The sequence below is a fragment of the Pongo abelii genome, chromosome 1 (genome assembly GCF_028885655.2).
Source record: "Pongo abelii isolate AG06213 chromosome 1, NHGRI_mPonAbe1-v2.0_pri, whole genome shotgun sequence".
NCBI classification, from domain to species: domain Eukaryota; kingdom Metazoa; phylum Chordata; class Mammalia; order Primates; family Hominidae; genus Pongo; species Pongo abelii.
The window spans coordinates 151648799-151664016 of NC_071985.2; positions in this window are offsets into that span (position 1 = coordinate 151648799).

The following is a 15218-nucleotide window of genomic DNA, read 5'->3' on the forward strand; positions in this document are numbered from 1 at the left end:
CATTTTATAGTGTGAAACCAGCAATTTTCCTCTCTGATTCTTTTAAGCTTGAGAAATAACAGTTGCTGAAACCTTAGACGCCTATCATCTCAAAGTTTCACAAGTGAAAAATAAATTGGCATCTAAAAAACAGTTGGTGGTTTGGGCAGTTTTGATGTAATCAAATTATTTTAAAATTGTACTTTATATTTAGAGCTTTCTTTTCTAAAGTATGATGCTGCTCAGGCAGACATATGAAGCTAAAAGATCTTAGCTAACAGAATACCCGTTTAGCTTTTGGAGAAATATTTTCATTAGATTTTAGGTCACAGGTCTGCAAAATGAGACACTTCAGAAGCATATTAAGGAGTAAATTTAGATTGTGGGGCAGAGACTATTAATTGTTCACCTAATATCTATTCTTCTCCTCTTCCTATGTAGCAGCTTTCCTATATTGTCAGAAACAGCAATATGTCTGTACAAAACTGTCTCTCAGCCTCCTTTCAAAATAGGGGTGGATAATGAGACATAAAGATGAGTCTTTGGATTGGTCGGTGGCGTTGGGGGTGGGGTGTTCTGAGAAGAATGCAGTATGATGACTCCACAGGCCCTTACTCCCTTGCCTTCCCTATTGTTTGGAAAAGTGAACATAATGACTAGAGCTTTAGTGCTATCTTGCAAGCACTCACAGAAAATAGAGGCTATGCATGCAGAGTGGCAGAGCAGACAGACAGTGGGAACATGGATGGCTCATAATCGTGAAAACTCTGGACTTCTTTTGCATCAGGGAAAAATCCACTAATTGAATTAAGTTACTACTGTTAATTGGGTTTTGCACTAAAAGCACCTAAACTCTATCCTAAATAAGTTGATAGATTTTTTTTTTGTAGATCGTGTAAAATATCCTTTACTGACTAATAACAAAGGAAATGAAAATCTCTCTTAAACAGTCCAGTTAAAGGGCAGACTATAAAATGATAATTAAGCGCTTCTGTGCCCTTTGATGTTTTGATTCAATTGTGTGTCAAATAGCATTTTTCTGTGTGTAGAGGAAGAGTGGGGTGGCTAGAGCTAGCTTATTTGTTGCATTAGGTGGATAAAGATACTGGAATTGAGGTGATCCTTACCACAGGGTACTTTAACATAGCTAAGTACGTTAAAGTATCTGAATGTTCTCTCTTTACCTGAGTCTTCTTTACCTGAGTGGAAAGATGCACTGTTTATCTCAGCTAATAAAATTATCTTTTTAAGGTATGACTCCCAGTAAAGTTCTGTTTCAATATTATGAATTCACTTTATAATAAGTTTTCCAAGATACTATCACTGGGGTACGGGTAGAGACAGAAAAAAGACCTAATCAATAAGCTTCTAACTTAGTACTGAGGCTTATATTTTAGGGATGGGGGTTGGCTTGACCTTTACTTTTACAAATGTCTGACACTAAAACAGGTTTTATTTTTAGTGGGTAGCACAATTCGGTGTTTCCTCTATGCTTTACTGATGGAACTCTTCTGGTGTCAAGGAAGATCTTAAACTATGGTTTCCTCAAAATCCTTCCCTCCAGTGAAAATCATAAATTTACTGCTCTCTGGATTAAGATTATAGCCACATACCAACAAACCGCTGAGTATGTAGTTGGTAGGAATTCTTCCCTTTTGAAGCTTACTGTAAAGAAATGTTGGCACTCAGTCTCTTCTGAAAGGAAAAAGGTTTGAAATTTGTGGTATCCTATCAATGCTCCTTATGGCACTTTGAATGAAAGGCAGCGTAGTCCTGTTCTTCTCTGGGACACTACTTTCTAAAAGCCTTTTTGTTTTTTGTTCCCTGAGGTTGTTTCAAAGGCCTGTAGGTTGTTTCAAAGAAGTGATTTTAGCCACCATGGTGCAGGGTCGGCTGGGGGCTGTCAAATGACTTCTGTGGGTTATTCAAATCTAACGCTGAGCAAGATAATAGCTTAAGAAGCAACTAATGGGCCTTGTCCACGGTACTGAGATCATGTATCAGGATGACCTATACATTTTAAACAGTATTTAGTATTGATTCACAACTCTTTCAAAGTTTAAAAGAGGGCGAAGTTGTATACAAGAGCAAAGTCATAGAACAATGATCATTTAACATACGGAGGGTATGACATTTGATTATATCTAAGCTTCTTCAAATGCCAAGAAGAATCTGAAGAAAGATATTTGATATTGACTTTTTAAAGGTCCACATAGATAAAATTAATAAATCTTATTAAAGTTTATTTTAGAGATATTGATTTTAAAGTAGAAATGCACCCACAAAGAAAGTCCCATGATAAAGGCTAATGTGTAAATTCCTTTAAAACCCGTAGTTACTGTAATTATATGGAGCGTTTACAAGCAACCTGGGACTGCTTTGGATAGATGACTGAAATTTAATCAGTTTCTGGCACAGACTGCCTTTCTTTCCACCTCGAATTTCCAAAGCACTATTTCTAGGGCAGACCTGTTCACATAGTGAACCTTTATTATCACATTTGATCTGTCTTTGAGCACTTTCCAAAGGAAAGGCTTCTGCAGATCTCCTAGAAGATAAAGAAATGGGATGACTTCTCTCAATAGCACATGTCCTTCCTCCCGTCCCATTCCATTCTCAGCAAACTTAATTCTGCTCTGCAGTCTGGATTTTATAATCACATGGAGCATTATGTATGAAACGCATAAAACATCGATGTGCTAATGTTGCCACCGGAGACTATCAGATAAAGAAGGAGGCATATCCTTTTGTACTCTTAGGACATAAGTGTATGTCCTGAACCTCTTTAAAAACAACTCATTTCATTTCTAAGCATTTTGGGCTTTATTTGTATTAAGTGGCTTAGGCCTGCCAGTCTGCTGCAGGGAAATCTGAGTTTGATGTAGTTTTTAAAGCAAAGAGGAACTGGAAAAATAATCACAAATGATGAATGTGAAAATTAAGCTACCTCTAGAGTTTATGTTTTACAAGGATGAAATCGATCAGTTTATCTCCTAGCTGATTTAAAACATATCTGATTATTTCTGATGGTTCAAGATGTAATGGTCTGAAAGTCTAAATAGAATTCTTAGACTTACCTTTATTAAAACCTGAGGAACTGAAGATATAACTGTCTGGATTGATTACAGTATTTCTGCTGTGGAGAAAAATAACAGCCCTGAGTCACTTCTTGTTGTTCACATCTTCATTAATGTGCTTTATATATTTCTGGCCCTAGAGCAAACTAATGTGTTTTTTTCTTCTTTTGTATTGTAGTTCACTTAAACTTAGATTCCTTGAACATAGCTGGATTGCAGTGTGACATTGGAGTCCTAGAGATCAATTGATGGTTGTTAAAGATCATGAAGAATGGTCCATTAAAACAGTTAGTATATGACAAATAACAACGTTTGTGTTTAGTGTGGAAATTTATCAACTAGACAGAGCACTTATTACTGAGACCTGAATGAAAGTCTACTTGAACCAACTTATTAATCAGTCACTGCCCTAGTCTTAACAGACAGTCTTATTAAAGAGCTCTAGATATATTAAAATTGAACTCTAATGTGATAGGTACTATTCCTGAGCTACAATCACAAAGCACACAATTGTTACTGAAGACTAAAGTCTATGGAAAAGAAAATAAAAGCTTTTTTTTATTTCCAGAGAACTGGGATGCTTTGCCTCAAATCTCTGGCTCAGATTAAGCACAGTATCTATCATGGGATGCTTAGTTGTGTGGCTGAGTCTTTCTCCCACTCTCCATATGTAAGCACACATCAAGATATGACAAACTTAAACTTTCCACCTGTATATATTTATATAGTCCACACTAAAGAATTTTCTTAAATTTCTAAAGAATTTTTTTTTTTTTTTGGAAGAATTGAAGCACTACCAATGAGAAAAAAATAATCATTGCTCTGGCTGGCAAGTGGTATGAATGCTTAGTGAGATCCTCTGGGCCTCTGGGCCTAGAAGAAATCATCACCATTTCTCATCCTCCATGGAGTTATTGGGGGTAGAGCCCTTCAGTATTGTGAGCCTTAGGGTTGAGCAGGGATGACAACTGAGTTGAATACCATCTCAAATGACTATACGTCTGTGGGTATTGATTGTCTGGGAGTGCTGGGTTGAGAGGGATGCTTGAAGCTAGGTTTAAGCACAACATGAAAGCAAACCATTATAAATTAAAGACGTTTGCATGAGGCAAGTTTAGAGTTATATTGGAATAGAATTCTTGACTTCTAACCTCTGTGACTCATTTGGGTGTGGGGCTGGCTGACCTTCATTTACCTGGGAGAGAAAATGTACATGTTTTGGTAAATAGCCAATAGCTGCTTGATGCAATCAATTGCCCTTCTGGTAGAAAGGTGTGAGGGACTTGCCCAGTAGCAATCAACAATTAAATGACTTACCAAACACCTGCAGTGACCTACGAGAGAATCTTCTTTGTTTTCTCAATGTCTTAAAACTTGATAGCTGAAATTCAACACAACAGTGTTGAAAAGACTCCAGTTCAGTGTTACACACAGTGCAGACATCTTTTAAATATAGGTTGGGTAGACTTCTGACTCTGCCAGAAGAGGTACTGTGAGGGGAAACTTACCCTCTTCTAAGGCAGGTTTCTGGACAGTCTAGTTTTTTAAAAACAGTTCTTTCGTGGACTGGGTTGAAGTGCACCTCTGTATAAACTTGACATTTGTGGCTATGGATCTGCTCTTCTACAGAACACAAAGCAATTCTGGTCTCTTCTAATGGACAATTTACTAAATATTCACTCAAATAATATAAAAATAGTCTATCCAGTTTCTGAAATGTACTATGGCCAAAACAAGGCTTTTAAACTTCTGGTTTAAAGTTTCCGGCTGGACATGGTGGCTCACGCCTGTAATCCCAGCACTTTGGGAGGTCGGGGTGGGTGGATCACCTGAGGCCAAGAGTTCAAGGACAGCCTAGCCAACACTGTAAAACTCCGTCTCTACTAAAAGTACAAAAATTAGCTGGGTGTGGTGGTGGGCGCCTGTAATCCCAGCTACCTGGGAGACTGAGGCAGGGGAATCGCTTGAACCCGGGAGGCAGAGGTTGCAGTGAGTCGAGATTGAGACATTGAATTCTAACTTGAGTGACAGAGCAAGACTCTGCCTCAAAAAAAAAAGTTTCCTCACCACCCCCTTAGCTCAGGGAGGTTACTCAGACCAGAAAATGTGGGTCTTGCTTGGCATCTTACTTTCTTTTCCAATCCATCATCAAATTCTCTTGATACTACTTCCAAAGTGTGTGTGTGTATATAATTTTTAACATATATAATTTATATATAACTTTTTAATATAGAATTTTAAAAATATTATATATATATATAGATTTTTTTTTTTTTTGAGACAGGGTCTCATTCTGTCACCCAGGCTGGACTTCAGTAGCACAATCATGGCTCACTTCAGCCTTGACTTCCTGGGCTCAAGCCATCCTCCTGCCTCAGCTTTCCAAATAGCTGGGATTACAGGCACATGCCACCATGCCCAGCTTATTTTTGTATTTTTTTTGGTAGAGACAGGGTTTTGCCATATTTCCTGGGCTGCTCTTGAACTCCTGGGCTCAAGTGATTTCCCTGCCTTGGCCTCCCAAAATGCTGGAATTACAGGTGTGAGCTACTGTGTTCAGCCCTAAAAAATACTTTTAATCTCTCTTTCTCATTCAGTCTCCATCTCCTCTGCTTGAAGCCTAGTGACTTTCATCTCTGTTTTTCCCACTACAGTAGCCTCTTAAAGGGCTCTCTCACTACCTCTTGCCTCCTTCCAATACGTTAGCTGGACAAAACCAGAGGTATCTTTGCAAAAGGGAATCTCCCTGCCTCACTCTGCTTAAATTCTTTGGTAGCTTCTCCTGGCACTTTCAATAGTAGCCTGAATGTAGCTTCAAAGAGCTACAACAATCTGGCCTCATTTTCTTCTCACAACATTCTCTCCTGATTCTTTGTGATGCTCCTCTTTTCTGTCCTCTTCTTTGTCCTCAATTTTACCAAGCTTTTTTCTACTTTAAGGGCCTCTTAATTATGAGGTTTGCATATGCTATTCTCATTGCTTGGAATGACCACTCTCCCCATATCCATCTTTATTAATTTGATTTAAATGTCACTTCTTCAGAGAAGCCTTCCTTGACTATATGCTCTATTCCAATTAAATCTGATTGGCTTATTTATTTTTTCATTGTAGCTTTTCCTCTTTATCACTATTTGTTATCAAAGGTTTCTTTGTGTGATTATTTAAAGTCTATCTTCTCTTCTTGAATACAAAGTCCATTTACAAAACGGTAAAACACCAATTTCTTGGCTGGGTGTGGTGGCTCATGCCTATAATCCCAGCATTTTGGGAGTCTGAGGTAGGAGGATTGTTTGAGTCGTGGAGTTCAAGACCAGCCTGGGTAACATAGTGAGACCCTATTCTCTACAAAAAAAAAAATTAAATTAGTCTATTACAGTGGCTCCCACCTGTGGTCTCAGTTACTCTGGGGTCTAAGGTGGGAGGGTTGCATGAGCCCAGGATATTTAGGCTGATGAACCTTGATTATACCACAACACTCCAACCTGGGTGACAGAGCAAGACTTTGCCTTAAAAAAAAGAAATTTCTTTTCTATTTTCTGTGTTTATGTCATACATAAGCACAGTGCTTGCCAAAATGGCCATTAATATTTGTTTATAGGCTGGGCACAGTGGCTCACACCTGCAATCCCAGCACTTTGGGAGGCCAAGTCGGGTAGATCACTTGAGATCAGGAGTTTCAGACCAGCCTGGGCAACATAGAGAAACCCTGTCTCTACTAAAAATACAAAAATTAGCTGGGTGTGGTGGCACATGCCTGTAGTCCCAACTATTCAGGGGGCTGAGGCAGGAGAATTGCTTGAACCCAAGATTGGGAGGTTGCAGTGAGCTGAGATCACCCCATTGCCCTCCAGCCTGGGCAATAGAGTGAGACCCTGTCTAAACAAACAAACAAACAAAAAACATCAAAAGAAAGATATCCATAGTGATCCATATCTGCTGTTTATGGTATTTCCCTTTAGTCTTCTTTTTTCCAGGTCAACCACTTGGTTATCTTACTATTCCCCATATGACATGGTTTTTAAAACTTTCTTCAACTTGGCCCCATATTTTTGATATACCATGTTTTTCAATGTTCTCCCTTAAATGTATAGAACAAATTATAATATGCCAGATGTGATCTAATAATTGGAGAATGTAATGAGATCGTTCTTTCCACTGTCCTTTTTACAATGTCTATTAATCTAGCCTAAGGTGGTGGTATTCTTTTTTAGCAGTCCTATCACCACTGGTGCATATTAAACTTATGATTAATTGAAGACCATAAATCTTTTTTCTCCCTAACTAAAGTTCCCTGCTAGAAAACTTCATTTAAAATTGTGTATTTCACGTTTTGAACTGATGTACATAATTACGCACTTACCACGTCCTGTTACCTTTATTCTTAAATATCATATATGGTATCTTTTTGAGGTTTGTTTCATGTGCAATTTGGCTAAGCATATTTACTTTGTTCACATTCAATGTATAAAAAGCAAGGTGTTGTGGGAAGTCAGGGACCCCAAATGGAGGGACTGGCTGAAGCCATGGCAGAAGAACTTGGCAGAAGATTTCATGGACATTTATTAGTTCCCCAAGTTAATACTTTTATAATTTCTTATGCCTGTCTTTACTGCAATCTCTAAACATAAATTGTGAAGATTTCATGGGCACTTATCACTTCCCCAATCAATACGCTTGTGATTTCCTATGCCTACCTTTACTTTAATCTCTTAATCCTGTCATTGTGTAATCCCAGGAGGATGTATGTCACCTCAGGACCCTGTGATAATTGCATTAACTGCACAAATTGTAGAGCATGTGTGTTTAAACAATATGAAATCTGGGCACCTTGAAAAAAGAACAGGATAACAGCAATGTTTAGGAAACAAGAGAGATAGCCTTAAACTCTGACCGCCCGTGAGCTGGGCAGAACAGAGCCAAATTTCTCTTCTTTCAAAAGCAAATGGGAGAAATATCACTAAATTCTTTTTCTCAGCAAGGAACATCCCTGGGAAAGAGAATATGTACCTGGGGGTGGCCCTTTTGGGTGTGGCCGTCTTCTATGGTCGAGACTGTAGGGATGAAATAAACCCCAGTCTCCCACAGCGCTCCCAGGCTTATTAGGAAAAGGAAATTCTCGCTTAATAAACTTTGGTTGGACGGGTTGCTCTCAAAACCTGTCTCCTGATAAGATGTTATCAATGACAATGGTGCCCGAAACTTCATTAGCAATTTTAATTTCACCCCCGTCCTGTGGTCCTGTGATCTTACCCTGCCTCCATTTGCCTTGTGATATTCTGTTACCTTGTGAAGTACATGATCTCTGTGACCCACACCTATTTGCACACTCCCTCCCCTTTTGAAAGTCCCTAATAAAAACTTGCTGGTTTTGCGGCTTGTGGGGCATCTGAGAACCTAGCGACATGTGATATCTCCTCCGGACGCCCAGCTTTAAAATTTCTCTCTTTTGTACTCTGTCCCTTTATTTCTCAAACCGGCCGATGCTTAGGGAAAATAGAAAAGAACCTACATGACTATCAGGGCAGGTTCCCCTATAGCAAGGGCCAAAGGTAGAAATTTGTATTTCACCCCCAGGTAGGGTCAAAGATTCACATTTTTTTGTTTATACTGTGTGTGTGTGTGTGTGTGTGTATATATATGTATATATATATGAATTAGTCCTGTACCTTTAAGGAAGAACATTGAAAAAAATAGTATGGCAAAAATACATAAAGAATATGTATTTAAATAAACTTGTTTTTTAAATTTCAGCATTTGCTTTTAAAAATGTTAGTAAGAGTGGTGGTCTAAATAATGTACACATGCCTCATTTTACTGCGCTTTGCAGCTACTGTGTTTTTTTTACAAACTGAAGGTTTGTGGCAAACTTTGGTCCAGCCAGTCTATTGGCATCATTTTTTTTTCAACAGCATGTAATCACTTCATGTCTTTGTGTCACATTTTGGTAATTCTCACAATATTTCACGCTTTTTCATTTTTATTATATCTGTGACAGTGATCTGTGATCAGTGATCTTTGATGTAACTATTATAATTGTTTAGGAACACCATGAACCACACCCATGTAAGACTATGAATTTAATCGATAAGTGTGTGTGTTCCGACTGCTCTATTGACAGGGTATTCTCTGGCTGCTCATCCACTGGTCTCTCTCCCTTTCCCCTCAATCAGGCCTCCTTATTTTCTGAGTCACAACAATATTGAAATTAAGCCAATTAATAACCGTACAATGTCCTCTAAGTGAAAGGAAGGGTTGCCTCTCTCTAACTTTAAATTAAAAGCTAGAAATGAAGCTTAGTGAGAAAGCCATGTTAAAAGCTCAGACATGTTGAAAGATAGGCCTCTTGCACCAGTTAGCCAACTTGGGAATGCAAAGGAAAAGTTTTTGAAGGAAACTAAAACTGCTACTCTTGTGAGCACATGAATGGTAAGAAAGCAAAATAGCTTTATTGCTGATATAGTTTTAGTCGTCAGGATAGAAGACCAAAACAGCCCCCAAATTGTCCTAAGTAAGCTAAAACCTAATCCAGAGCAAGGCCTTAACTCTCTTCAATTTTATAAAGCTTCAGAAGAAGAGTTTGAAACTACTGGAGTTTGGCTTATGAGGTTTATAGAAAGAAGCCATCTCCATAACATAAAACTGCAAGGTGAAGCAAGTGCTGATGTAGAAGCTACAGCAAGTTATCCAGAAGATCTGGCTAAGATAGTTGATGAAGGTGGCTATGCTAAAAAGATATTCAGTGTATCCAAAACAGCCTTATATTGGAAAAAGATGCCATCTAAGGACTAACTAGCTAGAGAGGAGAAGTCTATGCCTGGTTTCAAAGCCTCAGAGGACAGGATGACTTTGTTAGAGACTAAAGCAATTGATGACTTTAAGTTGAAGCCAATGCTCATTTACCACTCTCAAAACATTAGGGCCCTTAAGAATTATGCTAAATCTACTCTACAATTAGGCTAAATCTACTCTGTCTGTGCCCCATAAATGGAATGACAAAGCCTGGATGACAGCATGTCTGTTTACAGCATGGTTTACTGAATATTTTAAGCCCATTGTGAAGACCCACTGCTCAGAAAAGAAGCTTTCTTTCAAAATATTACTATCATTACAATGTACCTGGTCAGCTGAGAGTTCTGATGAAGATGCACAAAGAAATGAATGTTGTTTTTCTGTCTGCTAACACAACATCCATTCTTCAGCCTGTAAATCAAGGAGGAATTTTGACCTTCAAGTCTTATGATCTAAGAAGTACATTTAATAAGGCTATGGCTGCCATAGATAGAGATTCTTCTGAGGGAGTCTGAGCAAATTAATTTGAAAACCTTTTGGCAAGGATTCACCATTCTAGATGCCATTAAGACATTCATGATTCATAGGAGAAGTCAAAATGGCAACATTAACAGGAGTTCGGAAGAAGTTTACTTCTACTGTCATAGATGACTTTGAGGGGTTCAAGACTTCAGTGGAGAAAGTAACTGTAGATGTGGTGGAACTATCAAATTGAACTAACTGGAGCCTGAAGATGTCACTGAATTGCTACAGACTCATGACAAAACCTGAATGGATGAGAAGTTACTTCTTATGGATGAACAAAGAAATTGGTTTCTTGAGATGGAATCTATTCTTGGTGAAGATGCTGTGGACATTGTTGAAATGACAACAAAGGATTTGGAATATTATGTAAGCTTACTTGATAAAGCAGCAGCAGGGTTTGAGAGGACTGACTCCAATTTTGAAAGAAATTCTATGGGTAAAATGCTATCAAACAACATTGTATGATAGAAATCTTGCATGAAAGGAAAAGTCAATCAATGCAGCAAACTTCATTGTTGTCTTATTTTAAGAAATTGCAACAACCACTGCAACCTTCAGCAACCACCATCCTGATAAGTCAGCAGCCACCAACATCGAGGCAAGACCCTGCACCAGCAAAAAGATTATGACTGCAAAAAGCTCAGATGATTGACCTAGAAGGCTTATAAGACAAAATGGTCCATGGGTCTTATTTTCCTCTACAATTATTGCCTTGTTGTAAGAAGTGAAATTAATGAATGCAATAAAAACTCATGATAATTTGACTTACAATTATTTTAGCCTTTATAGAACCATTCACTAGAAACATTCATAATTCCAGTTCCATTCAGAAAACATTTGTTGAGCCCCCCCCTCTATGATCAGCTTTGTAGAAATGCTGTTCTCGAAGACAGTTTTGACCCATTGGCCTATTGGGATCACTGGGAGAGAAAGGTAGGGAATTCTCTTAGTTTGATGAGAAATCTGCATATTTCATAGCCTTTATCTATGATGCACCCTGTTGAAAAAAAATCTGGGTTTGTATTTAAGATTATGTTGCTCTGTTGAGCCACAGCAGGACATGGAAGAGTAGGAAAAATGCTGTTGGATATATTAAAGAAGTATAAATCTGGAATTTGCTCTAAAATTATTTCAAACAAACAAGTGAGCATCACCATAGAATTGATGGAGGATAAAGCCGGGTGCGGTGACTCACGCCTGTAATCCCAGCGCTTTGGGAGGCCGAGGCAGGTGGATCACTTGAGGTTGGGAGTTCAAGACCAGCCTGACCAACATGGAGAAACCCTGTCTCTACTAAAAAAAAAAAAAAAATACAAAATTAGCTGGGGTGGTGGCGCATACCTGTAATCCCAGCTACTAGGGAGGCTGAGGCAGGAGAATTGCTTGAACCCCCGAGGTGGAGGTTGCGGTGAGCTGAGATTGCACCATTGCACTCCAGCCTGGGCAACAAGAGTGAAACTCTGTCTCAAAAAAAAAAAAAAAATTGATGGAGGATAAAATGACTATTACATGCAATGAAAAAATGAAAGTAGAAGAAAGCAGACAGAGATGATTAAAGTAGTTGAAGAAAGGATTCATTAAGAGAGGTGAGTTTGCTCTTAAGCATCAGCAATGCTGAATTTTATGACTCTGGTAAGAAAAAACATACAAGAGGATCTCTTTTTATAAAACATTTTTCCGAAATAAATTTAATTTTAAGTTATAGAAATATTATTAGGTATATTTTCCAGATTACTAAAGAAACCCTGGATTCATGCTGTCCCATCTCTGCTATTATTACTATCATAGTTACTTTTGCAACTACTAGTATACTAGTAATAGTCACCGTTTATTCAACTACTTTGTGTGCCTGTAGGCTGAATTCTTTTAAAATACCATTTCATTTGTCTATGAAACAACCATGTAAGGTTGCTATTAGTAGATATCAGTATTGCCCCCATTTTACAGATAAACATGAGGCTTAGGGAATTAAATAACTTGTTATAGGTCTCACAGCTTCTAAATGGCATAGCCTGACTTTAGACTTCACTTCCTTTTTATGGAATAACAAAGGGGAATAATATTACCAAAATGCAGAGTTATAAATATTACTCTTAAAAGTGTAACAATTGATGTAAAATGTAATCTTGGCCTCATTGACTAATATCAATCAATAAACTAAATTATTTACTTATTCAGCTGTACAGGTGTATTTTTATAATTTGATAGTGTTATTGACCATATTCGTAACATAAAATCCAGAAATCAGGAAAGCATGAAATAGAAGTGACAGTGATTTCATTAAAGGTGTAGTGTCTATGTTCTTTAAAGTGGAGAGTGTGTTTTTCTATTTTATTGCAAATATAATATTTGGTATATTAAATATAAAGTCAAAGTTTGAAAAATTTAATGATGTAAATATAAAGATGTTTTATTTGGTTATGTGTATGCATTTATGATACAATCATGGAATGTCATCATTAAAATGTATACCTATTGAAATTATGTGCATATGTACACACACATATCTATACACACACAATCATGCCATGTTTCATAAACATATGATTATGTTTTGAAACATATTCAGCTATATAGATATAAATAAATATGCAGACAGACCCCCTACTTACAAATGATTGTTTCAAAAAATTTTAAGAACAGTTATATTTTCAGTCCAACAACTATGATTTACTTATTTATCCCTTAACTCCTGAGATAGTATTTTAAGTATAATTTAAGCTAAACCCTAACACTCTGTAGTATACTGTTTCTAGAGACAAACTTGACTTTATTCAACAACAAATCTTAACAGAGGAGTTACTATGTTCCACAAACTATGCAGATGTTAGTGATACAACATACAACTCTCAAAACATTTATAGTCTAGAATGGGATATAGAAAAGTCAGTCAACAGAGCTCAGAGGGATACAGTGGGATGGTAACACCAAGGAATGCCATCGCAATCAGACTGGTCAGTGGCACTTTCTTGAATGAAGTGATGAGTGCCTGGAGAGTTCTGAGGGATGAAAAGCAGTGAGCCAGATGCAGTATGGGATTATGTGGGGTTGAGGGTTGGGGAGAGAGATACAACAGAGTTGAGACAGAGTGAAGAAATAACTCCTTCTGTGCTACAAGAAAGAGTTTTTATCCTAGGTACTATTGACATTTTGGGAAGAATTAGGCATTGTTGTGGGGGTTGTGTTATGTATTCTAGAATGTTTGGCAGCATATGTAGCCTCTACCCCAATAGATGCCCATAGTACCAGTACCTCCCACCCCAACCCGAACCAAAAATGCCTCTGAAAATTACCAAATGTCACCAGGGAAGCAAAATCATCCCTAGTTGAGAATCTGTGTTGTAAAGAAAAAGACAGACAGATAGCATTGGACGCTAGGATAACTTGCTAACTTTTCATTGACAAAGAAAGGTCAAATTTCATTTGCACTTTCCCAACATTGCTCCCTAGATGCCCTAAATTGGGGTGGATGAGAGATAGTCATATATGCTTTTTAATGTATCCTCTAACTACTTGGGATCTGGATGTTTACAATTCAGAGATTGCTTCTTTCTAGGCATGAGTATAGGTACATACACATACGTATATACACTGCAAAGACATAAATCAGAATGTCTCTGATTTGGCTATAATATTTAATGATCATCCAGCTTTCATTTCTATATCTTGTCAGCAAAAAATTTTATAAACTTTCCAGAATATAATACATGCCTTCTGTCAGAAATAGGAGTTGAATCAACCTTGCATATACCATGTTAGTGTATAAATTCCAAGAGTTCTCCTTAAAGGGGGAACATCTGTTTGGTGAAGTTTCATTATTTTCCTCTTTAAAGAAAGAATAAGCTATGAAAATGATAAAATATGATTGGCCTAAAACACAATATATCCAACTTTAATCATTTTCTAAATCCAAAGATATTTTTAGATAAAAGCAAAGGAGGTCATTTTCAAATCATTTTGTGAAACTTAAGCCTACCCAGAGGAAAGGTAATTTTGTTTGATCCTGAACATCAAGTGAATTTGTTCACCAAACCATTTATTCCAAAAGGTAATTAAAATAATGTAAAATTGATCCAGTATATGTTTAACAAAATTAACTAATTATAATCTGCTTAAACCATTTAACCTTTCTAGTTCCTTTAAAAGTGTTTGATTTTCTTTGGAAAAATAAACAATGTACTTTAAAAAGGTGGTGCCTCCTTGTCTACCTTTCTTCTCTTTTTTTTTTTTTTTTGTAGATGATCCTTTGCTAAGATGCCAATATAACAAATAGAGTAGACAAACAGCTAAGGGAAGAAAGGAAGATTTCTCCTTAAGTCAAGGGCACACATGAGAAGGAAAATATTATAAGATGAGGAAATAAATATGAGTTCTGTTACAGTAAGTATTGATATTAATGTCTCAGAACTTATGCCAAACTTCCAAGTGAAATGTGTATCAATTATCTTCCTTCAGATATTCAAGTTGACTTATGGACAAAATATATACTGCAACTTAGCATTTGTTTATTTTCAATTGCTTTCCATTTATTCAAGTCACTGTCAAACAGACATATTTTTAAAAGTTCAACAAATCAAAAAAAGCTAATTGCCGATCACTAGCTACATTTATTTTGAACTTATCTATTCTAATACTGAGTAGATGTCAAAATTCCAAAGGGTTTGCGTGAGCTCTTAGTGTCTGTGAGAGGTAGGAAATAGTGACGTAAGAAATGTGCTGTGACAGCTCCATCCTTTAAAGAGCGTGGAAGAACTAGGAACTACCTCAGGGAAAAAATGGTAGAAGTAACCATAAGCCCTGAGGGACTTTCTAATCCATATCTGTCTATTATTAATTCATTATAATTTA